This window comes from Panthera onca, chromosome B4 (genome assembly GCF_046562875.1).
Source record: "Panthera onca isolate mPanOnc1 chromosome B4, mPanOnc1 haplotype 2, whole genome shotgun sequence".
In the NCBI taxonomy this organism is placed as follows: Eukaryota; Metazoa; Chordata; class Mammalia; order Carnivora; family Felidae; genus Panthera; species Panthera onca.
The window spans coordinates 48,615,034-48,636,249 of record NC_138345.1 but is presented as its reverse complement, the minus strand read 5'-3'; the positions used below and the strand labels follow the sequence as shown (position 1 = coordinate 48,636,249).

At 39.0% G+C, this 21,216-nt stretch overlaps 1 protein-coding gene across 1 annotated transcript in view; it reads left to right on the top strand.

Annotated features, from left to right (window-relative positions):
- RERG (RAS like estrogen regulated growth inhibitor) overlaps positions 1 to 21,216 on the top strand; it is a 116,903-nt gene that overhangs the window by 63,156 nt on the left and 32,531 nt on the right. The gene's annotated exons all lie outside the window — the stretch shown is intronic.

The following is a 21,216-nucleotide window of genomic DNA, read 5'->3' as shown; positions in this document are numbered from 1 at the left end:
AGTATCATCATCCCTGTTTTAGAGATGATGAAATTTTGATTAAAAGGTTAAATAACATATCTGATGTGACACTCCAAATCCTGCAAATCTTCCACTGTATAATTCTTTCAGGTTTCCTTTATGGATGGAGCCTTTACAGAAGTTTCCCAAAATGTGGGCTTAAAAGAGCCACGTGTCAGTGGCATACACACATGTCTTGTGTCCTGCATTCTAGCTGGCCTCGAAGTGGCCTCGGCCAGACAGTGTTACTGTGCTGCCCAACAAGGGTCGTAGTGCTTTGTCCTGAGCTTCTGTGAAATTAACACTCTCACACTACTTTTTTCAATACTCTATCAAGAAAACGATTTAAAATGAAAATGGAATAAATGTGCTACTGTATGTATAGAACCCTACAAATAAAACCTGCTCAACTACAGAGAAAGTATTCTCAGCCATTATAATGAAGCATGTTCACAGTTCTATACAAAGAAAACTTTGTCAAAGATGTGAAGGACCTATGGTCATTTTTCTCTGTGTCCATCTTCCAAAATTTAAGGAAATCTCTAATGTTCTCTTCATTCTTATACAAACAGTGGAATTATCACAATTTTCCTGCCTTGTCTCAGGCCAAGATCCAAAGTCTTTCTTTTTTCATACTCAGGAAGATAAACTTGGCTAGAATGCTTTGTTGTTTCTTTCTTTCTTTCTTTCTTTCTTTCTTTCTTTCTTTCTTTCTTTCTTTCTTTCTTTTAGGAAGGGGGTCCGATCTGTTCTTATATCAATAAATATAAAGAAATATCTGAAATCAATAACATAAAGAAAACTGAAAATCCTAAAAAACTAAATATAATTTAATTTATTTGTTTATTAAAAAAAATTTTAATGTTTATTTTTATAGAATTAGAGTGTGAGTGGGGGTAGAGGCAGAAAGGGAGATACAGAACCTGAAACAGGCTCCAGGCTCTGAGCTATCAGCACAGAGCCCAATGCAGGGCTTGAACTCACAAACCTCGAGGTCATGACCCGAGCCGAATTCAGATACTCAACTGACTGAGCCACCCAGGTGCCCCTAAATATAATTTTAAAAAGAAGATATAATATATATATATATATATATTATATATTAGTATAATATATTATGTATATATGGTGAAATCAGTCATTAATCATTATTCTCCTTCCTGTAAAAGTAAAATGAATCATCTTTATGTAAGAACTAAAGATATTTTTGTACTAGCAGGGCCGCATATTATGCAAAAGAGTGAAGTACTTTCATGGTCATGCTCAACAGATGACAGGGGCCTGTCAAAGAGCACAGGAAGCAGTTGAGAGGGCTCACACTGGCCAATTCTGAGACAAAATAAATATTGATAGTAATGGATTAAAACCCATTGAATAAAATAAGAATATATGTGTGCATGACAATATAAACCAAAACTTACAACAGAATGTCAACTACTATGTGCAGAAAGAATGGCAGATTTAGAAAGCTACCATTTGGGCAGCTTTATAGTATTAATTGATTCGGGCAACTCATCCGTGGATGCTGAAACTGATGGGTCAAAGCTTGATGAGAATCAGGATATTTACATAGTTTGGAGGCATCTTCCCCCAATTATTTATTAATTACAAATGGAAAAATAACAGCTTTACAGTGGAGAAGCCTGAAAATCGCCCTCTTAATGAAATGAATAAAGTTAGCATCACCGATGATGAGACAAACCAACAACCTGTGTCTTCTGATGTGATTTACTGAGAAAGACACAATAGCATTTCTGTGGCATTTCTGCCCCCAAGTGCATAAGCTGAGTCTAACCATGAAGAAATATTAGACAAATCCAATCAAGGGACATGTTAGTCTGTCCCTCTTTGAAAACTGTATACTCTTTAAGATGCTTTGTGCTCTTCAAAAATGTCAAAGACTTGGGGCACGTGGGTGGCTCAGTTGGTTAAGCGTCTGACTCCTGACTTCGGCTCTGGTCATGATCTCACAGTTCATGAGTTTGAGCCCTGTGTTGAGCTCTGCACTGACAGTGCATGGAGCCCGCTTGAGATTCTCTCTCTTTCCCTCTCTCTCCCCCTCCCCCACTGGTGTGCAAAAGCACTCCCTCTCTCAAAATAAATAAATAATACAAAAAACAAAATAAGCAAACAAACAAAAAAACCCAAAATGTCAAAGCCTTGAAATATTTTTTTTTTAAAGACTGAGGAAGTATTACAATTTAAAAGAGAGAAAAGATGAGGCACCTGGGTGGCTCAATCTGTTAAGCATCCTACTTCGGCTCAGGTCATGATATTGCGGTTTTTGAGTTCAAGCCCCACCGTGGGCTCTGTGCTAACATCTCAGAGCCTGGAGCCTGCTGCAGATTCTGTGTCTCCTTTTCTCTCCGCCCCTCCCCCACTCACACTCTGTCTCTCTTTCTCTCAAAAATAAATAACATTTAAAAAAATTAAAAAATAATAAAAAATAAAAGAGAGTTAAGATATGTAACAACTAAATGGAATGTTTGCTCTTGGATCAGACTCTGGACCATGGGGACAACTGAAGAAATTTGAATATGAACTGTGGATTAGATAATATTGTATCAATGTTAAATTTTTTTGATATTGAGGGGCGCCTTGGGTGATTCAGTAGGTTAAGCGTCCGGCTTCCGCTCAGGTCATAATCTCATGGTTGGTGAGTTCGAGCCCCACATCGGGCTCTGTGCTGACAGCTCGGACCCTGGAGCCTGCTTCGGATTCTGTGTCTCCCTCTCTCTCTGCCCTTCCCACCCCCCTCTCAAAAATAAGTAAACATTAAAAAATTAAAAAAAAATTCTGATATTGATAATTGTATTGGCATGTTACAAAATATCTTTATTATTAAGTATAAATATTGATATATTTAGAGGTAAGAATGCATATCTCCAACTTACTCTCTAATGGTACTGGAAAATGTGAATATATGTATATATATTCTGTGTGTAGCTATATATATATATAGAGAGAGAGAGAGAGAGAGAGAGCAATCTATATCTATCTATTTCTCTATTGTCCGTCTAGCTATAGAGAGAAGAGAGTTAATGATAAAATAAATGAGACAAAGGGTAAACAATGAGTGGATTTTAATAAAGAGTATATAAGAGCTATTTATTCTATTTTCATAGCTTTTCTCTAGGTTTGACAACACGTTCTCAAAAAGTGACAAAAAAATATGGGAAAGCAAAATTTCCCCATCAGCAGATGCAATCATCTGCATCTCACCAGGATAAGAAAGGAAAGCCCAACTTCTTTAAATAAGCAGCCCAAACTCTCATTCCCTAGCTCATGTGTTTTGGAGTTAGAGTTCTGCTCTGCTTTATTTTAAATTTCTGTATCTTTAAGTGTAAGGTAAGAACCAAAAGGGGCAAAAAAGAGACACTCCTGGTACGTTCAGGCCTACTATTTTAGGGACAGAATGCAGTTGATCAGTTATAGTACCATATTTTCATGAAACAGGAATATGGTTGTTTCGCAAGAAGGGCGATAAATTACATTCTTCAAGTCAGCCCCAACGGGTGGGAATTTGCATGAAAAATTACTTGCTAGTTCTCAAGCTTCTTGCACGTCCCTTGTGACATTTTGGCAAAGCAAAACTGGGGGTGGCTGGATTGTAAAATATTTCCCCAAATCACAAAATATTTTAGAGCTGATACCAGACCTACACTCTTATCTGCTGACTACAAATAATTTTACGCTATTCTGGTATGCCCTGAGCATCTGCCTTATGTAATCTAAGCGGCCTCTTCCATCTCTTCCTGCTTTTTTAAGCTGAGGAGACCTGGAGTCCAGAATGAAAAGCAGAGCATATCCACTAAAGGGGAGAATCTAGAGCGGATCCAAGAAAAGAAGCTGAAAGGGAAGACAGGTTGAGATGTTAGATCTGTGGCCGACCCTTGTTTGCTCATTTCACAACAGGGGTACTCTATGACTTTATCTCATTTGGTCCCTTAGTATTTCTGAGATGGGCACTATTTTTATCTCCCTTCGGCATCTCAGATAACTAAAATTTAGAGAAGTAAAATGACTTGCCAAACGTGAGTGGCAGGGTTGAAGTTTGAAGGAACTTCTGAATAACTTCAGAATCTCACTAAGCTTTAACTATGCTGTCCTATGAACTATATTGATCAACACACTCTACTTTTTTTTCCTGAAGGCTCATAGCACATTGAGAACATCATCCATTCTTGCTTAATTTGTTGCCTACCCTGGTTTAAAAAGAAAACACTAACATCCATTACAGGTTTTCTGACCCCAGCAATTTCATTCACAAGCATTCCTTTTCAGGCCAACAGTATTTGGTTCTCACAGTGTTACTTCTGGGCACACTACGAGATTTTGAAGTGACTTCCGAATCATCAGAGAGACAGAGATTAAATTAGCACTTCTTAAAAGTGGGTCATCATAATACAATTGCTTAAAAACTGTTGTGATATTGTCATTATTTGTGGTAAACTTCTGTATCAGGGTAGGTATACCTCTATAGTGTAGTTTTTAACCTGAGGGCCAGACCCACCAAGCAGCCAGCGGATAGATTTCAGAGGGTCTGTGAACTTGGATGGGAATACATTTCGTCTTAATTTCCACTAACGTTTAAATTTTATTTAAGTGAAATCTAGCACCGCCTTCCGTTGTGAATGTAGATACATAGCACAGTATTGTTGTCAGACTTTGTCACCAACAGAAATCACAGATATTTTCAGTCCTGTCAATTGTTGCTGATGTTTCAAATGTCATTTATATTCACAATTAATCTGAGATTATGGGGCACCTGGCTGGCTCAGTCGGTAAAGCGTCCAACTCTTGATCTCGGGGGTTGTAAATTCGAGACCCACGTTGGGTGTAGAGATGACTTAAAATCTTTAAAAAAAAACTGAGATTATGATAATTTTTAGGTAATTATCAAACTTGTGACTAGTTCTTATTTAAAATGTTAACAAAGAAGCGTGTAATTGCTATATCACAAATTTGTTTTTAATAATATTTTTATAATAGGATGTTAGTATTTTTAAATATTTTAATAGTACTTTCTCAACCTAGTTGGTGTTATTTGTAATTATATGTCTTTTATGTTTTTTAAATGTTTATTTATTTTGAGAGAGAGAGTAAAAGAATGCAAGTGGGGGAGGGGCAGAGAGCGAGGGAGAGAGAGAATCCCAAGCAGGCTCTGTGCTGACAGCACAGAGCCCAGTGCAGGGCTTGATCTCATGAACCGTGAGATCATGACCTGAGCCAAAATCAAGAGTCTGATGTTTAACCAACTAAGCCACCTAGGTGCCCCCATATATTATTATTATTCTGAGAATTGGTTTATAGTCTATGCCAAAATGGTACGTTACACAAGAATGGTTAAGAATTCCACTCTATAGCATAAACCCCATCATAACCTTAATGAGAATAACAACTGGCTGCTTTTGGAGTCCCTGGGGCACTGCAGTGACCCCAGGAATGGGGAAAGCTATAAATGCCAGACAAAATAATTGGTAGGTACTACTAGGCACGTCCAACCCAGTGCTTCCCAATGAGAAAGAAACCCCTCCCCTCTGTAACGCCAACCCCTTCCAGGACCAGAAGGTTGGGCAGTTATTCTGCCCAGCCACACTGCTTGTTCTCCTTCCTGCTCCATTTTCATGACAGCAGATCTCCTGGCAGCAACTCCAGTAGACTCCAGTGCTCTAGGGAGCTGGGCCTGTGTTAGCAGGCCACAGGGATGGATGGGAGCCAAGACTTTTGTGATTCTCTCCACCCTCATTTTCCTGTGAAAACACAGCCCGGAAGGACTATGCTGGAGGGTTGATGATCTTAGCAGTATATTTGCATTGCTGGAAACTCAAGTTGTCCTTTTATGTGTCATTTTCTCTAATTTCATTTTTTTTAATCCTTTATTTTCCAACAGGCGGATTCTGTTCACACCTACACAAGGTGGCACCAGGTGTGTGCATATCTTTCTGATAGTTACAATGCATCATAGACCCTTACGGGAAAATGAAAGATGAAAAAACTTAGTGGTTGGTGTTAGATTACTTTAGATAGTCTATTAGTATGATTGCTTTTTTTTTCCCTTCCTTCACCAAAGTGTCCTTGTTTGGTCTTTCTTTCTTTCTTTCTTTCTTTCTTTCTTTCTTTCTTTCTTTCTTTCTTTTTCCCCCTGAATATCTCTTAGCTCAGCTTCTCATCACAACTTACCATTTTATACATATGCTATTCAGTTTCTTTTCCAAGTCTCTTTGTGGAGCAAGGATTGAGCCTAAGCATGTGTAACTTAACATTTCAAAAAACAAAACATATGATACTGTAATTTCAGTTAAATTAGCTTCTCTAAAGCTTTGCCATCAAATATCAGGACAGACCCATTCTTGAAGCTTAATATAATTTTAAAAATTGTGATAGTAAAAATTCTGTTTGCATGAGAGTGTTTAAGTCGTCATCTTTCCTAAGTAATACACAGAAATAATGTTTATAAACATGACTGTTGAGCATGACTGAGGCAAGTTTTAACCTACATTGATTTCCCTGCTGAGTAGGAGATGAATGACCCGCCATGTAAATAGAAGCACCAGAAGACTTGCTGTGTTCCTTGCCCATCAGTGGATATCCAGGGTAGCTTCTGGTTAATTCCAGCGGTTTTTGTTTCTGTGTTTGTTTTTGTTTTATTTTTACATTCTGCTAAATTGTTATAAATCAGGCTACTCTAGCTATTGGCCAGATTTTCCTGGAAGAAAATGAAATACAGTCCACCCTTGATTCTTTTCTGCTTATTGAGGCCACTGCCTCCTTTATGAGGAGCGGTAATCAAAGTAGCATTTGTTTCACTTCGTCACGCAGTATGTGAGTTTTTACAACAGATTTGCCCTTCTAATTGTATCGTTCTGGCACATTTTAAAAGGAACTTGCCTTAGATGGGTGGCAGTGTGAGAAGGTTTAGACCCAGATCAGGTAGTTGACTATAAAGGCAATCTGGACACAACTTCTGTGCTCTGTTGATTGCCAGGAAGGCTCAGCAACTAAATGGTAAGCCAACAGACTGGGATTAGGAAAACATATCTGTATTTGTTTTCTGGGGCTACCATAACCAGGCACCACAAACGGGGTGGCTCAAACAACAGAGATATATCATCGGTCCACTCTGGAGGCTGGAGGTCTAAGATCAAGGTGTCAACAGCACAGTTGATTCTTTCTGAGGCTGTGAGGCAGCATCTGTTCTGGGCCTCTCTCCCGCTTCTGGTGGTTCAGGCATTCCTTGGCTTATGGATAGTGGTCTTCCATGTCTTCACATCATCTTCCCTCTGTATGTGTCTGTCCCTGCATTCAAATTTCTCTTCTTATAAGGATGCAGTCATATTGGATTAAGGCCCGTCCTAATGACTTCATCTTAACTTGACCATCTGCAAAGACCGTATCTCCAAATATAGTCATATTCAAAGGCACTGGGGGTTAGGACTTCAATATCAATATGAATTCAAAATCAATTCACTCCATAGCAGTATTTATCTCGAAAAATCACCAGAGAGGATCATTATAACTACTAATAAAATTTATGTGAATCATATCATTTGCCTTCAGTGAATTTATTTATTCCAGATGTCTTATTTAGATGATAGGATGCCAAAAGTAATGTACCATGAATGTTTTTTTTAATATAAATTATAAATACTATTCAATTATTCCTACATTTTCCAGAGACTGACTCTCTGTTATTTCCTCATAGACCCTGTTGGCATTTTCCTGAACTTCATTGCTTTCGCTTCATTTATAAACACCAGACTCTCTTTCTCTCTTTTTTTTTTTTTTTTTTTTTTTTTTTTTGCTGGGTAACATGTCTGGGGCCCTGTTGCTTGGGAAATTTAGTTCACTTTCATTTATTTCAAACATTCAAAGTTTATACCACTGGTTTCTATTTTCCACTGTCCAGAAGAGTAACCTTCCCAGAGAACTCTCTCTCTTTTTAAAATTTATTTCTTTATTTTGAGAGAGAGAGGGAGAGCTTGCACATGAGCAGGGGAGGGGCAGAGAGAGTGGGAGAGAGAGAATCTCACACTGTCAGTGTGGAGCCTTACATGGGACTTGAACTCACGAACCGTGAGATCATGACCTGAACTGAAATCAAGAGTCAGATTCTTAACAGACTGAGCCAGCCAGGCACTCCTGGCTGTGTTCTCTTAAAGTAGCAGACAATTGTTCTAAAATTAAGGATCCATCATAACTTCCCCTATTTTTCTTCCTTTCAAGAAAATCTGAAGAAGCCTTGATTGACACTTGGGCTCTGTGGAATGGCTGGAAAAATACTGACCCAGAAAATAGATGTGCAACAATCTTTTCCATTACTCAAGGGAAATTATGGTATTAATTTTTTTCTTAAACTCTGGGCTAAGTGTAAATATGTGACTCACCCCGACTACTTCATCCTTAGGCCATAAATATTAAGAGTGATGACTTATAAGGAGGTCATGTTGATGTGTAATGAGTAAATGCTTGTCTGCACATATTAATTTAACAAGAAAGTAGCATTTTCCTAAGTAGTATGACAGAAGAAACAATTGTTCAATATAAGTAAAAAGTGGTGATTTTTTTTAATGTTTCTATATATTTTTGAGAGAGACAGCGTGCAAGCAGTTGAGGGTCAGAGAAAGAGGGAGACACACAATCAGAAGCTGGCTGCAGGCTCTGAGCTAGCTTGTCAGCCCAGAGCCCGATGCGGGGCTTGAACCTATGAACCATGAGATCATGACCTGAGCCAAAGTCGGATGCTTAAATGACCGAGCCACCCAGGTGCCCCAGTGATATTTTTAAAGAAAAGTAATTATGATAAAATAATCTTTTTTTCCAAATAATAATAGTGAAATTATATTACGCTTTAATACTTGAAAACATGTATACTAGATCTTGTTCAAAAAAAAAAAAATTCTGTTAAATTTCAAATACTACTTGAAAATTAACTTTTATTTATTTTTATTTATTTATTTTGAAAGAGAGATCATGAGCAGGGGGAGCAGCAGAGAGAGAGGGGGAGAGAGAATCACAAGCAGGCTCTACACTGTTAGCAGCATGGATCCTGATATGGGGCTCAAACTCACAAACTGTGAGATCATGACCTGAGCCAAAACCAAGAGTCGAAACTTAACTGACTGAGCCACCCAGGCACCCCTGACTTTTAATAAAATATAATTGTTCATAGCAAATTTCCTCTCATAGTCCATGGGAAAACACCGGGAGATGTTACAGCCAGATTGGTTCCCTCAGTTCAAGTGGTCAGTGTCAAACTTCACTCCTTGGGCACTGATACATGACCCACGCAAGTGGGACAGTGCCATGTGTTTCCTGTTCTTAGAGCAAACCCCTACTACGTCCAGGATCAGGCAGGACAAGGTGAGGATCTGAGTTCCTAAGAGGTGGCTTGCTTCAGAGTCTACTCCGTTAGGGAAAAAACAAAGGAACCAATAGACAAAACACAACCCACTACAGATAACAGCTTCAGAAAATACGAAAAGCCCACCTATTACAGTAGGAGAGACAGAACTATCACTTCGTCTCTAAAGCAGGTGAATTTTTAAAAGTTTTCCAAATCAGTGTTCACGCAGCCAGCAATATTAAGTAAAAGGCATTAGGGGGCGCCTGGGTGGCTCAGTTGGTTAAGCGTCTGACTCTTGATTTCTGCTGAGGTCACGATCTCATGGTTTGCGAGTTCGAGCCCGGAATCGGGCTCCACACCGCTGACGGTGCAGAGCCTGCTTGGGATTCTCTCTCTCTCCTTCTCTCTCTCTGCCCCTATCCCCAAATAAATAAATAAATAAATAAATAAATAAACTTTTAAGGAAGGCATTTGTTTTTCTTAGTGAAATTTCTACTTCTGTGACATTGCTAATGCTGGTTTCTCCTTTCCTCTCTGCTTGTTCTAGTCGCACCACCTTCTGTGTCTTCCTCTAATGGCTTTCCAGAATGACTATGGCCAATATTCTCATCACTGAGCAATAGTATTTAGCAGGGTAAAGCAAAATAGCGTAAATCTTCTATGGTTTATAGTTCCCAGTTTGTTTAATGTGCCCCATCGTTATCTCAGATGCTTTTTATTTATCTCCAACTTGAAGGCAAGGAGGTGGTCTTGTAGTTACTTTGTACCATCATAGGGACAAGCTTGGTATTTAGCACGTTGAAATACACAACATTTATTGTAAAATTGTTTTTTTACAAATGGTTACAGCAATTTAAGGGAGTCCAAATACGAAGGGTAACCCATAGTCCATCAATCCCTTCATAAGGAGGAAATACCTTACCTGATTTATGAAGGGAAAGCAAGCAGAATAAAAGTGGAATTCTGTTGACTTAATCACATTGGTTTTGTCTGCTTAGAACTGGGGAGGGGAGTGCGATGTTCAACTTTTCCTGAGGAAGTTGTGTACATACATACTGGTAGCGCCCTCTAGTGGATGATAAAAATGCTCTTGCACCACTCAATTCCTGGACATTCCATTTCCCTGGAAGGATTTATACCTTTTGCAACCACTTTGTCCTTTCTCCCCCATCTCAACATCAATAGGGTTTTCTCTCAGAGTGACTTGGGATGCTCCAGTCTACCACAGATGTCACTGGTGTGTGCTTTGTGAGAAATTTTTAAGGTGAATTCAACTGAAGTGAGTATCAATTTTTACCACTGCCCCTCAAAGTTATTCAGTTGCCAATGTGGGTGCAGTTTAACTGTTGCGTGCAAGCCCTTGGCTCAAGTCTGTTTATGTAAACGGTTCAAAGCTGTGGACTGTGTGTCTGGCAAGCTGCTTCCAAGAAACAAAGGAGAAATAAGCATGTTTTCCATTTAAAAGACATGTGGTTCTTATTGCCTTACAGAAATTGGTTTTTGTTTTCACTTCATTTTATTTTTAAAGTGAGTTTTCCACTGTGAAAGTGTGTGCATGGTAGACAATGGTAAAAATCCAGAGAGCAAAAATATCACCCAAGTTCCGCCAAAGCCAAGACTGGTTTTAGATACAGCTTACCAAGGTAGACCGCTTCCCTGAGATATATCCTAAGGGAGCGGGCCCTGATGGACTGAGGGTGAGCATGTCATTAACTTTCCACACGGCTGTTTTTTCAATTTATAAAGGGCAGTGATAATATTGCATTTATGTTCTTTCATTTTCTCTCTCAAATTAGGTACGGCAATTGCATAATAATAGTAGCAGCCATTTATTTAGCACAGATTTTCAGAGCCTAACACTGGAGTTGCCATTCGCCTCCCGGAAAACAGCAATTTCGCTCACACTCAATTCTTTCCTATAACCTCTCCCACATCTCTCCCAGTATTTGTTTTCGCAGTACTAATAACTGCCATTTATTAGGACCTTATTACACAAGATAATTTACTGGTTAAGTAGGTAGCCTGATTGGATTGTAATTCTGGCTTTTCCCCCTAATAGCTGTGTGATCTTGGACGAGTAATTTAAAGTCAGTGCTACAGTGTCTCCCTTTGTCAAATAAAGGTCCTGCCCCACAGGATTTTTAGGAGAAAATTAAGTGCCCAGAACATAACTGGGTACATGGGGAGTACTCTATAAATGTTAGCTGTTATTATTAATATTTTAGATGACACATTAGACATTATACCAAGTTCTTACCATTTATTATGTCATTTAACCCTCATAACAATCTATGAGTTAGATATTCTTATCCCTGTTTCAGATAAGGAAAATGAAACGGAGGGCTCAGTGACTTGTCCCAGTCACATGACAAGTTACCCCGTAGGGCCTAAATCCCACCAGATATGACTGTCTACACAGCCTGAGCTTGCCATATATTTTTGGATGTGGTGGGTTAACTATTAGTTTGCTCCTTTGATTTTTATTGGCGTATAAGCTACATAAAGAAAACTGCACAGGTCTTAAGTTTAAAGCTGTGCAAATTTTCCTAAGTGAAAAGCGCCTGAGAATTCAGCCCCACATCTTTACCAGATCCTCAAAAGTACCCCACCCCATGCCTGCATGCAGTCACCAACGCCTACACTGGTAACCACTGAGCTCATGTCCAACACCTAGATGGTTTGCCTGTTTTTGAACCTTACATTCACCGAAGTAGACATTATAACCCTTTTTTGTGTCTGACTTCTTTCATTTAGTTTTATGTTTGTGAGACTTATCCCAGTTGTTCATTCATTTTCATTACTCTATACATGACATTCTATTAAGTGGCCATCACAACGTATACACTCCACTCTGGGACATTTGGGAGATTTCCAAGTTGGGACTATTACGAATATTGATGCAGTGATAATGCTTGCACATGACTTTGGGTGAACATATGTATGCCTTTCCATCGGATAAACACCTAGGAGCCCAATTGCTGGGTCATGAGGTAAGCATATTTTTGGCTTTAGAATTGTATTGCCATTTAATTTTCCAAAATAGTTATATCAATTTACACTCTGTGGAGATTTAACTTTTAGCCAACATAAGAGAATTAGAGGCCATTTTTTTATTTTTAAAACAGTAGAACAAAAGACATAGTTTAAGTGATATTTTCATTAAAAAATGAAATCCATTAATAATTATTAGCTTCTGAAAAGCACTTGAGTTTAAATTTACTTACACAATAGAAATGACTCATTTGTAACAGTTAAATTCTGTAATACGAATGAGATATCAAGAAATCTAAATTTAAAAGGATAAAATTAAGAGTGAGCAAGGACGTGGTATTTATGGCAAAGTATGGTATGGCATTTATGGTGTGGTATTTATGGCAAAGAACAGAATAGTCTGATTGCTTGTGTTCTTGCAAGTTTTTTTATATGGTCATTATCATATAGTCATCCATAAACTGGGTCATAGAACAAGTTGTTCAAGATCAAGGATCTTGTCCTTATCAATTAGGGAAATTATAAGTCTTAAGTTTTCAGATTCTAAAGACATTTATTTTTGAGAGAAAGCGCAATCAGGAAAAGGGCACAGAGAGAGGGAGACAGAAGATCTGAAACGGGCTCTGCACTGACAGCAGTGAGCCCGACGCGGGGCTCAAACTCACGAACCATGAGATCATGACCTGAGCAGAAGTCGGCTGCTCAACCGACTGAGCCACCCAGGCACCCCAGTAGTTTTCACATTATTAGCAGCAAATCCATTTGCCCCAAAGAACTCTTATTCTGAAGTGCAAACTGTTGGCCAGAGGAGCTGCTATGACAGAAGCGACAGTGAGAAACCTCGGATCTCCACACACTCTCTCCCTTCTACTCACTGCTTCTAGCAGCTCCCAAGAATTTTCCCTGACCCAGAGAGTGTGGCATGAGAACGAGTGCCTAGATCCTGGATAATAAAATGTATTCCTGCCACCTTATTCACTTGGTAGCAACTCTCAAGAATAATATGTCAAGAAGGAAGGATTCTAAGGACGTGGTGAGAACACAGACGAAAGCACGCCATGATCAATCAGTCATGTCTGTCACAGGCACAGAAAGGGATAGTGACCGTCTGTAGGCTGGCCCCAGATAGCATTTACATATGTACACTCTTTCTTTTAAGTATTTAATTTCCTGTTGACTCCAAATCCAGTGTAACAGGGACTGGCATGTTGGCACAATCAAGCAGATGGCTAGTTGTTCAGTATACGTAGGCAAAATACTGACATAGGAGTCATCTTGGTACAGACATCTTTTTGCATTTGTCCAGCACATCTTTTGAGATAAATTCCTGCAAGTGGACTTGTCACCATGGAGTTAAATCTCCAGTCTTTTATAGAATGCACTCTGCCCTTCCAATAGATGACACAGGTCACATTCTGCCACGTACTATTATTAGTGAACAACTGTCCTCCCATCAGAAGAGCCGAGCCCTGAAGTAGAAGTTCTGTCTTTGGCTTCTGTGTTTCATTCCCACCCCGATGACACTGACAGCATTGCCTTTTTCCATAGTAGATGCGGATACACATGTTTTGCTTTAAATATAAGGATACTTTTTACTATTTTTCAGCCCTGTTTTTCTCAGTTGCTGTAAGGACAACACTAACGGTTAAAGGTCGCTAATGCATTTAATGGAACCGTTGTCCCAGTGATTGTGGTGTTAGTGTGCAGACCAAAATATTGATGATAAATGGGCACATTAATATTGGAACTGGAATATAGGAGTATTAAAAAATTTCTAAATGCCTATGGAACAGGTAGTTTTAATTAAAAAGTGACCTTCTCTAATTCACTTCATGTCCCCTCAGTGCCTTTGCACTTGGCATCTGTGGCTGATTTATCAACTCATCTCACATACAGCTTATTCATTAATAACTCATGTGCTTGGATTATTACAAAGTTTCTTGGGCTGACATGGATAGAAATCTTTCTCTAGTGTCTTCAAGTTTAATTCTTACAGTACTCAGTCCCCGTTCTTCCAGAAACAGTAGGCTCACTAAAGCATACTATTACTGGCATTCTTCTTCCTTTGCTGTCTTTGTTTTTGTTTTGATTTTTCTTTCTTTCTCTTCTTTCTTTCTTTCTTTCTTTCTTTCTTTCTTTCTTTCTTTCTCTTTCTTTCTTTCTCCCTCCCTCCCTCCCTCCCTCTCTTTCTTTCTTTCTTTCTTTCTCCCTTTCTTTCTTTCTTTCTTTCTTTCTTTCTTTCTTTCTTTCTTTCTTTCTACATTCTTTATTTACCGCTTCTAGTTTTACTCCAGTTAGCATTTCTACTGATCTTTTCAACATCCCAAAAGTCCCCATGATGTCTGCCTAGCTTTCTGGGTGTCCTTTGACTTTGTTACCTACAACTCAATTGTAATTTATTTTGCATGCCTCTATAGCCTTGTCTTCTGGAGAACGTCTCCATATGGCTTTTGTTCCCCCTCTCAGTTCACATTATCTTAGAATTTATTGCAATCAGTCCCTAGGCTGTGAGACTGCTTTCAGCTTTTGAAGTGTTTTCTAGGATCTACTAACCACACTATCTGTGAGTGGAGATCCCAGATCTGGACACTCCTGCATGTTATTCTGAGGAAATGTAATATACTTCACATATGTGTTTGATGCTTCATGTGCACAGATTAGTATTACCCATCAAGATTCACAGATGTGCTGTCTGATTCCTGAGATGGCATTTTTGATTCTATAGAAATGGTAGGATTAGCCCCAATTTATAAACATATATTTTCCCAAGTAGAAAAAAGTTCATTGGTCTCTCTTTTCTTGTTCAGCACCTTAATATGTGAATTTCTCACAATCTACTTTCTACTGCATTCAGATCTAATCTTCAGTGAATCATTCTGGGATATCAATTGGTTTGATGTTTAATATTTTTAAACAGTTAAGCACATTTTGATAGAGGTATCTGGGTCGGGGGCCTCATTTCAGATACAGATTCTATGTGTATATATATATTTTAAAAAGTTTTAGTTTCCCTCATCTTTTATCAGTATAAGAATATGCTAATTTATGCCCTCACAATTCTGAAAAATAAATATACTTGCATAATTACAGTTATAAAATGATTCCACTTTTGGGGTGCCTGGGTGGCTCAGTCGGTAAAGCATCCGACTTCAGCCTCAGTCATGATCTCGCCATTCCTGAGTTTGAGCCCCTAGTCAGGCTCTGTACCGACAGCTCAGAGTCTGGAGCCTGCTTCAGATTCTATGTCTCCCTCTCTTTCTCCGTCTTTCCCCCACTCACACTCTGTCTCTCTCTCTCTCAAAAATAAATAAACCCCCCCAAAAATAAAAATAATGATTCCACTTTTCCTCCGTTTTCATTTAGGTTCTTTCAGCCTGAAGTAACTAACGATCATTCCCCCAAATATCCATTGTATTTGGCTTGTAAAGATACATTTTTACTCAGAGAATGTTATAAAATGGTTTTTTTTTTTTTTGCTTAAAGCAAATTTTACAATAGAAATAATGTTCACTTTCAGATCCAGATTTTAATCTTTTTGATTTATAATATTAATTTAAGCCCACATAATTCTGTAAACTAAAGCCAGAGAGTCTTTCTGGTTACCAGTATAATTATAACTTTCATCCAATGTTTACCAGGGAATAGTGAATTCACTTTGTTAAAATGAGATCTGGCATGAACCTTATCCAGGCTGAGCTGAAGCAAACATAGCTTTTTTTTTTTTTTTCAGGTTTCACTAAATTACATTTACAAGCTGGACGCAATTAAAAGCTTTAGAATAGCAAGGAAAAGGCAGATTTGAGAGAGATGTAGATTTCCCTTTTAAGACTATTAGACTAAAACCCAAATAAAAATAAAAGAAAACCGAAGAGGGGTTGTTAGTGTAATATTTCTAAGCTGGTTTGCTGAAAGCAATCTGCATGCTTTTGTACTGTTTGCCAATACAATGCAAAGGCCAAATCGCTAAAGGTAAACAGGATTTGGGAGGCTGCCTGCTCTGGGATTCAAGGATTAGCCTTTATCCTGCCCTTGACGTGAGCTGCTGTCAGTCCAAATGGGTCCCCTCCCCTGGGCCTCAGAGAAATTGCTTCAATTTACACATCACATAGTTCTAATGCAAATCAAGAGTAATGCTGTCAGTCAGAGAAAGACAAATACCATATGATTTCACTCACGTGTGGAATTTAAGACACAAAACAAGTGAACAAACAAAAAAACAGACTTAAATACAGAGAACAAACTGGGTGGGGGGGGGATGGATAAAATAGGTGAAGGGGATTAAAATATACCTCTCATGACGGGCACTGAGTGAAACGTAGAATTGTTGAATCATTATGTTGGAGGTCTGACACTAAAATAACACTGTATATTGATTATGCTTCAATAAAAAAAGGGAAAAAAAGAGTAATACCTTACATGATGGTACAATAGATAAAAACAGCCTGACTTTTCAAGGTGGTGGACCTAGATTTGATTTCCGATAAAGCAACATAGCTAGGATATATATTATAGTATATTATACATTAAATATAAAAATATAGTATAAAATACACATAATATTTACTATAATACAAGGAGCTTGGTACATTGCAACACCTGGTGGCGGTTTCTTTATCCTTTGTTTTGGAACATTTAAAGTGTATAAAACATGTTTACATATGGTATGGCATTTTATAATCACAACAGCCTTGCAAGGTGTATTTACTTGTCCTCGTTTTACAAATAAGGGCCCCGGAGCTCAGAAAGCATAATGACCTTGCTTGAAATTCTCGAGAAAGAACAGAGCTGAGGTTCATACCCAAGTCTTACCATTCCAAGGACCGGGTATTATCCTTCCCTATACCAGGGCTTCACCCAAAGAGCTTGTAAACACATTTTCTGTGTGATTGTAGGCTCCTGTAGCTGGTATAAATTTCTCTAAAACAACCTAATGTCAATCTTATGTCTTATTCTGCATTCTGACATGAATTTAAAATAGTCAATTTTATGTGCGTTTCATCTGAAACTTTAGGCTTTCCTTAGTGGATTTATGGTCCACGGTAGGCTTTTGCTGTGCCCCCCTCCACTCCCTGGTGTGAGATATAAAATACACAAGCTTATATCAAGCATTGGAAGCTCGTTACCATTTCCTGGCAGGTGTCTGCTGGCATTGGCATTCAGGCACAGCCCTCCCTCTGTGTAGCCACACCAGTGATGAACTTGAGCACATTTTCTGTTGAAATCCCCTTGTCAGACTATAGAATATGCTCAGGCCCACTGGCTCTTGAAGGCATACCCTGGGCACTTTCTGAGCCATGGAGCAAGCTTTTAGAGATGCCGTGGGTCTTATTTGGACAGTGGTTCCGAGAACCTGTTTGAAATCCATAAGCTTGGTCATCCCATGAGGTGCCCCTGCTGTTCCTTCTTAGCCGCAGGGGATTTGGTAAGGGCTCTGAGGGCCAGGACAGGCTGTGGAGGAGAGGTTCTTCCCCCTTGTTCTAAATCCACTAAGGCTAACTAGAGATTCCTCTGACCTTTTCTCCAGCCCCACATTTCTGGCTCAGCCTAAGAGGGAGGGAGGTATAGGCTCATATCAAAATTTCACCTGCTTTTCTCTCTGTGTTTTTCTCTTCCTGTTATAAAAACAGCATTTTTCTCAGGCATCTGAGAATAGGGGTGTTTGGGAGTTGGGGGTAGACAGGGTTCTGGCTAGAATCTAATTATTAATGCCAAAATCCTGGCTTCTGGATGCTCCAATCCAGGAATTAATATCTGATTTCTCTTTGTATTCTTGCTCTGGTTTACCTTTCCTTGGGTGAGTGGAAGTCAAGGTCTAATTTAAAGGGGGAAAGAGAGTGGGGGAAAAAAATCAAGACATTTTCTACTAAAAAAAGCCACACATGCACTTAAGTAAATGCTTCACCACATTATCTCTCACTCTTATCTTACAACTTTCTGTCATTTCATTCTGGTCTTGTCACTATAGCATTACACATTCAAACTATATTTAGCATACTGCTAAATAGTAGCTGAATATATCATTAAGTTTGTGTGATTCACAATGTCATCTTCAAACAAAACGATGACTGACAAATGTTTAAAATGGGCACATCACTGTGAATTGTTATGTGATTCAGAACCATTTGATAACAGCCTCAAAGCCTAGATTTACTTCTCCATTTCCTCCCGTCTGTATTCTCTTGAGCCCACTTGCATTGAGCTGTCATTCACACCACTCCATCGCCAATGATTTCACACAGCTAAATCCAATTCTCCATCCCTCTCTTACTTACTTGCAGCATTTGAAATGGTTCATCAATCCCTTCTTCACACACACACACACACACACACTCACAAACCAAACACAAAAAAACCTTTCTTTATATAGCTCCCAGGACTTGAAACCTCCAAGTCTTCCTCCTACATACCTTCCTAGTCACCTTCACGGGTTTTTACCTCATCAACTTCACTGCTAAAAGAGGTACCCCCACATTCAGGGAGCTCCTATATCTCTACTGCCTTCAGGTGACTTCATCCAGTCTTGTGTCTTTAAATCCCATCTTTATACTGACATATTTGCAGATTTGCCTCCCTGGATTGGCTCTCTGCCCTCAGCTCCAGACTCTTCCATCCCACTGCCTCCTGACGTCCCCATTGCACGTCTAAAGGATATCACACACTTGCCATGTTTGAAATTGGCTCCTGATCTTTCCTCTACAATCTTCTCTAGCTGTATAGTCTTTCCTCATCTGCGCAAAGGGCACTTTATCTTTCCCGTTTCTTAGTCCATAAACCTTGGAATCATTCTCCACTCTTTTCCTCTCACACTCCTTAGCGAGTTCAAAAGCGAATTTGATTTTCCTCACCAACTCCGCTGCTCTGCCCTGGTCCTGTAATGCCTGAAGTTCCAAAACCTCCCACAAAAGACCACCAGAGTCCTAAGTCAAAGCCAAGCGGCAAGGGTCGTTTATTGCAGGTTCGAACCTGGTCTTCTGCGCACTCGTCGCCGGTGACGCAAGAGGCCACGATCAGGGTTGGTACAGCGTTTTTATAGACAGAGACAAATAGCACAGGGGAGGTTTCAAATTATGAGGGGCCTGATTAGTTGATTTTAAAGTAAGGACATTTGTTGTTCTCTGATTGGGCGTCCTTTGTCTGTCCTTTGGCGGGAAGGCTTTGTCCGTTACTTGTGGCGGGAGGAAAAAGGGGGAAGGGGGAAGGGGGAAGGGGAGGAATGTGTTGAGCAAGCAGGTTTACAGAAGCGAGAAATGCCGGTTAGTTTATGTACAATCACTCATTCCATTACATATCAGACTACATTTAGGAAGTTTTACAACCCGTTCTACTACACAGCGGGTTACATTCAGGAAAGGCCTCACAATGCTCGTAGCAAACAGTAAGCAAAACAGACTTCTCAGCAATTGTATTTCTTATCAAAGATCCATAATAAGCAGAAAAGAGAACCTAGCTTTAAACTAAGGCAGGGCTGTCATTTGGATTGTTCCTTTCAGTCCCACTGCCATGATTTCGGTTATCACAATAACCTCTTAATTACTCTCCTTCTCCTTTCCTTTCTTAGCCTTTATAGGGATCAAATCACATCCCCTCTTTCCTCACCATGGTCTGATGTTTCTCTGTCTTCAGTCAACATCTGTACACTCACCTACAGGACTCTGCAGGACCCCACCACTGTTCACTTTCTTCTTCCCTTCCACTCCTCCCTTTGTTCTCTCTACTCCAGTCACAATGGCTGCCTCTTATTATTTGAACATACCGAGTGCCTTTATTCCTCAGGGCCTTTACATTTGTTCTTCCTTCTGTCTGAAACATTTCCCCCCAGATATTTAGACAGGTCACTCCATTACCCACTTTGTGTCTCTTCCAGGATAACATCTTTCCAGTAAAGCCTTCCTTGATCACTCTTTTGAAAATAGTCCCGTTCCAGCTCCTCCACTCCCCTCTTCTCTGCTTTACTTTTCTGCATAGCATATCACCATATAACACACTATTTATTTACTTGTTTTATTTTATTTTATTTTATTTTGTTTTATTTTATTTTATTATTTATATTTTTATTTTATTTATCTGCCCTCCTGTACTGGAATCTAAGGACCATAAATCTTGTGGGATGAGACTATGCTCTGTCTGTTTACATCTCTAGATCTTAAAGGAGCTTGGCACATTGTAGTTGCTCAATAAATATCGAGTGGATTAATGAACAAACAACCTTGGGCCAGTACTGTTACTCAGCAGCCAGCTCAGTGACAACACATAATAGCTATTACTAAAAATATGTTGCATTGATGTAATGAAATGGGTTAAACCTATGAGAATTTGTCTTGAATTCTGAAACACAGAAAAAATATACACTTTATTTTTTCTATAGTTTGTGTCTTTGTTCTGAGATTTTCTGTGGAAGGAACCATTAATTATTGTTGAATTATCCTTTAGTGAGCTTAAGTACAAGCCTGGTAACATATACTGGATAAAGGCCTTTGTTAATAGCTACTAACATGAGCTACCACTTTAATATACTATTCCAACCATTAGTGCCCAGCAGAGTTTTAGAAAACATGTACTAAAGAAGATCATTGAGCCAAATCCTTTGGATTTGAAATTAGGGTTCTGTCACTCTATTCTGCATCCAAATGTATTCCCTGCTATTGTACAGATTGCTTTTCTATCCCACACTATGAAAAATGGGTTTGGAACAGCTAGAAAAGAGTTGGTTAAGTTGTGTGCTTCTGCCAATATATGCATCAAATTTGGGCCAATTATTTCAAAATGAAAACATAACAGATGACAATATAGTTTTAGAAAGTATGTATAAAGACATGCCAGTGAATTTTTTAGATGGTTTAACTTATCTAATTAGAAGAGCTAGTATTACATTTTTTTAT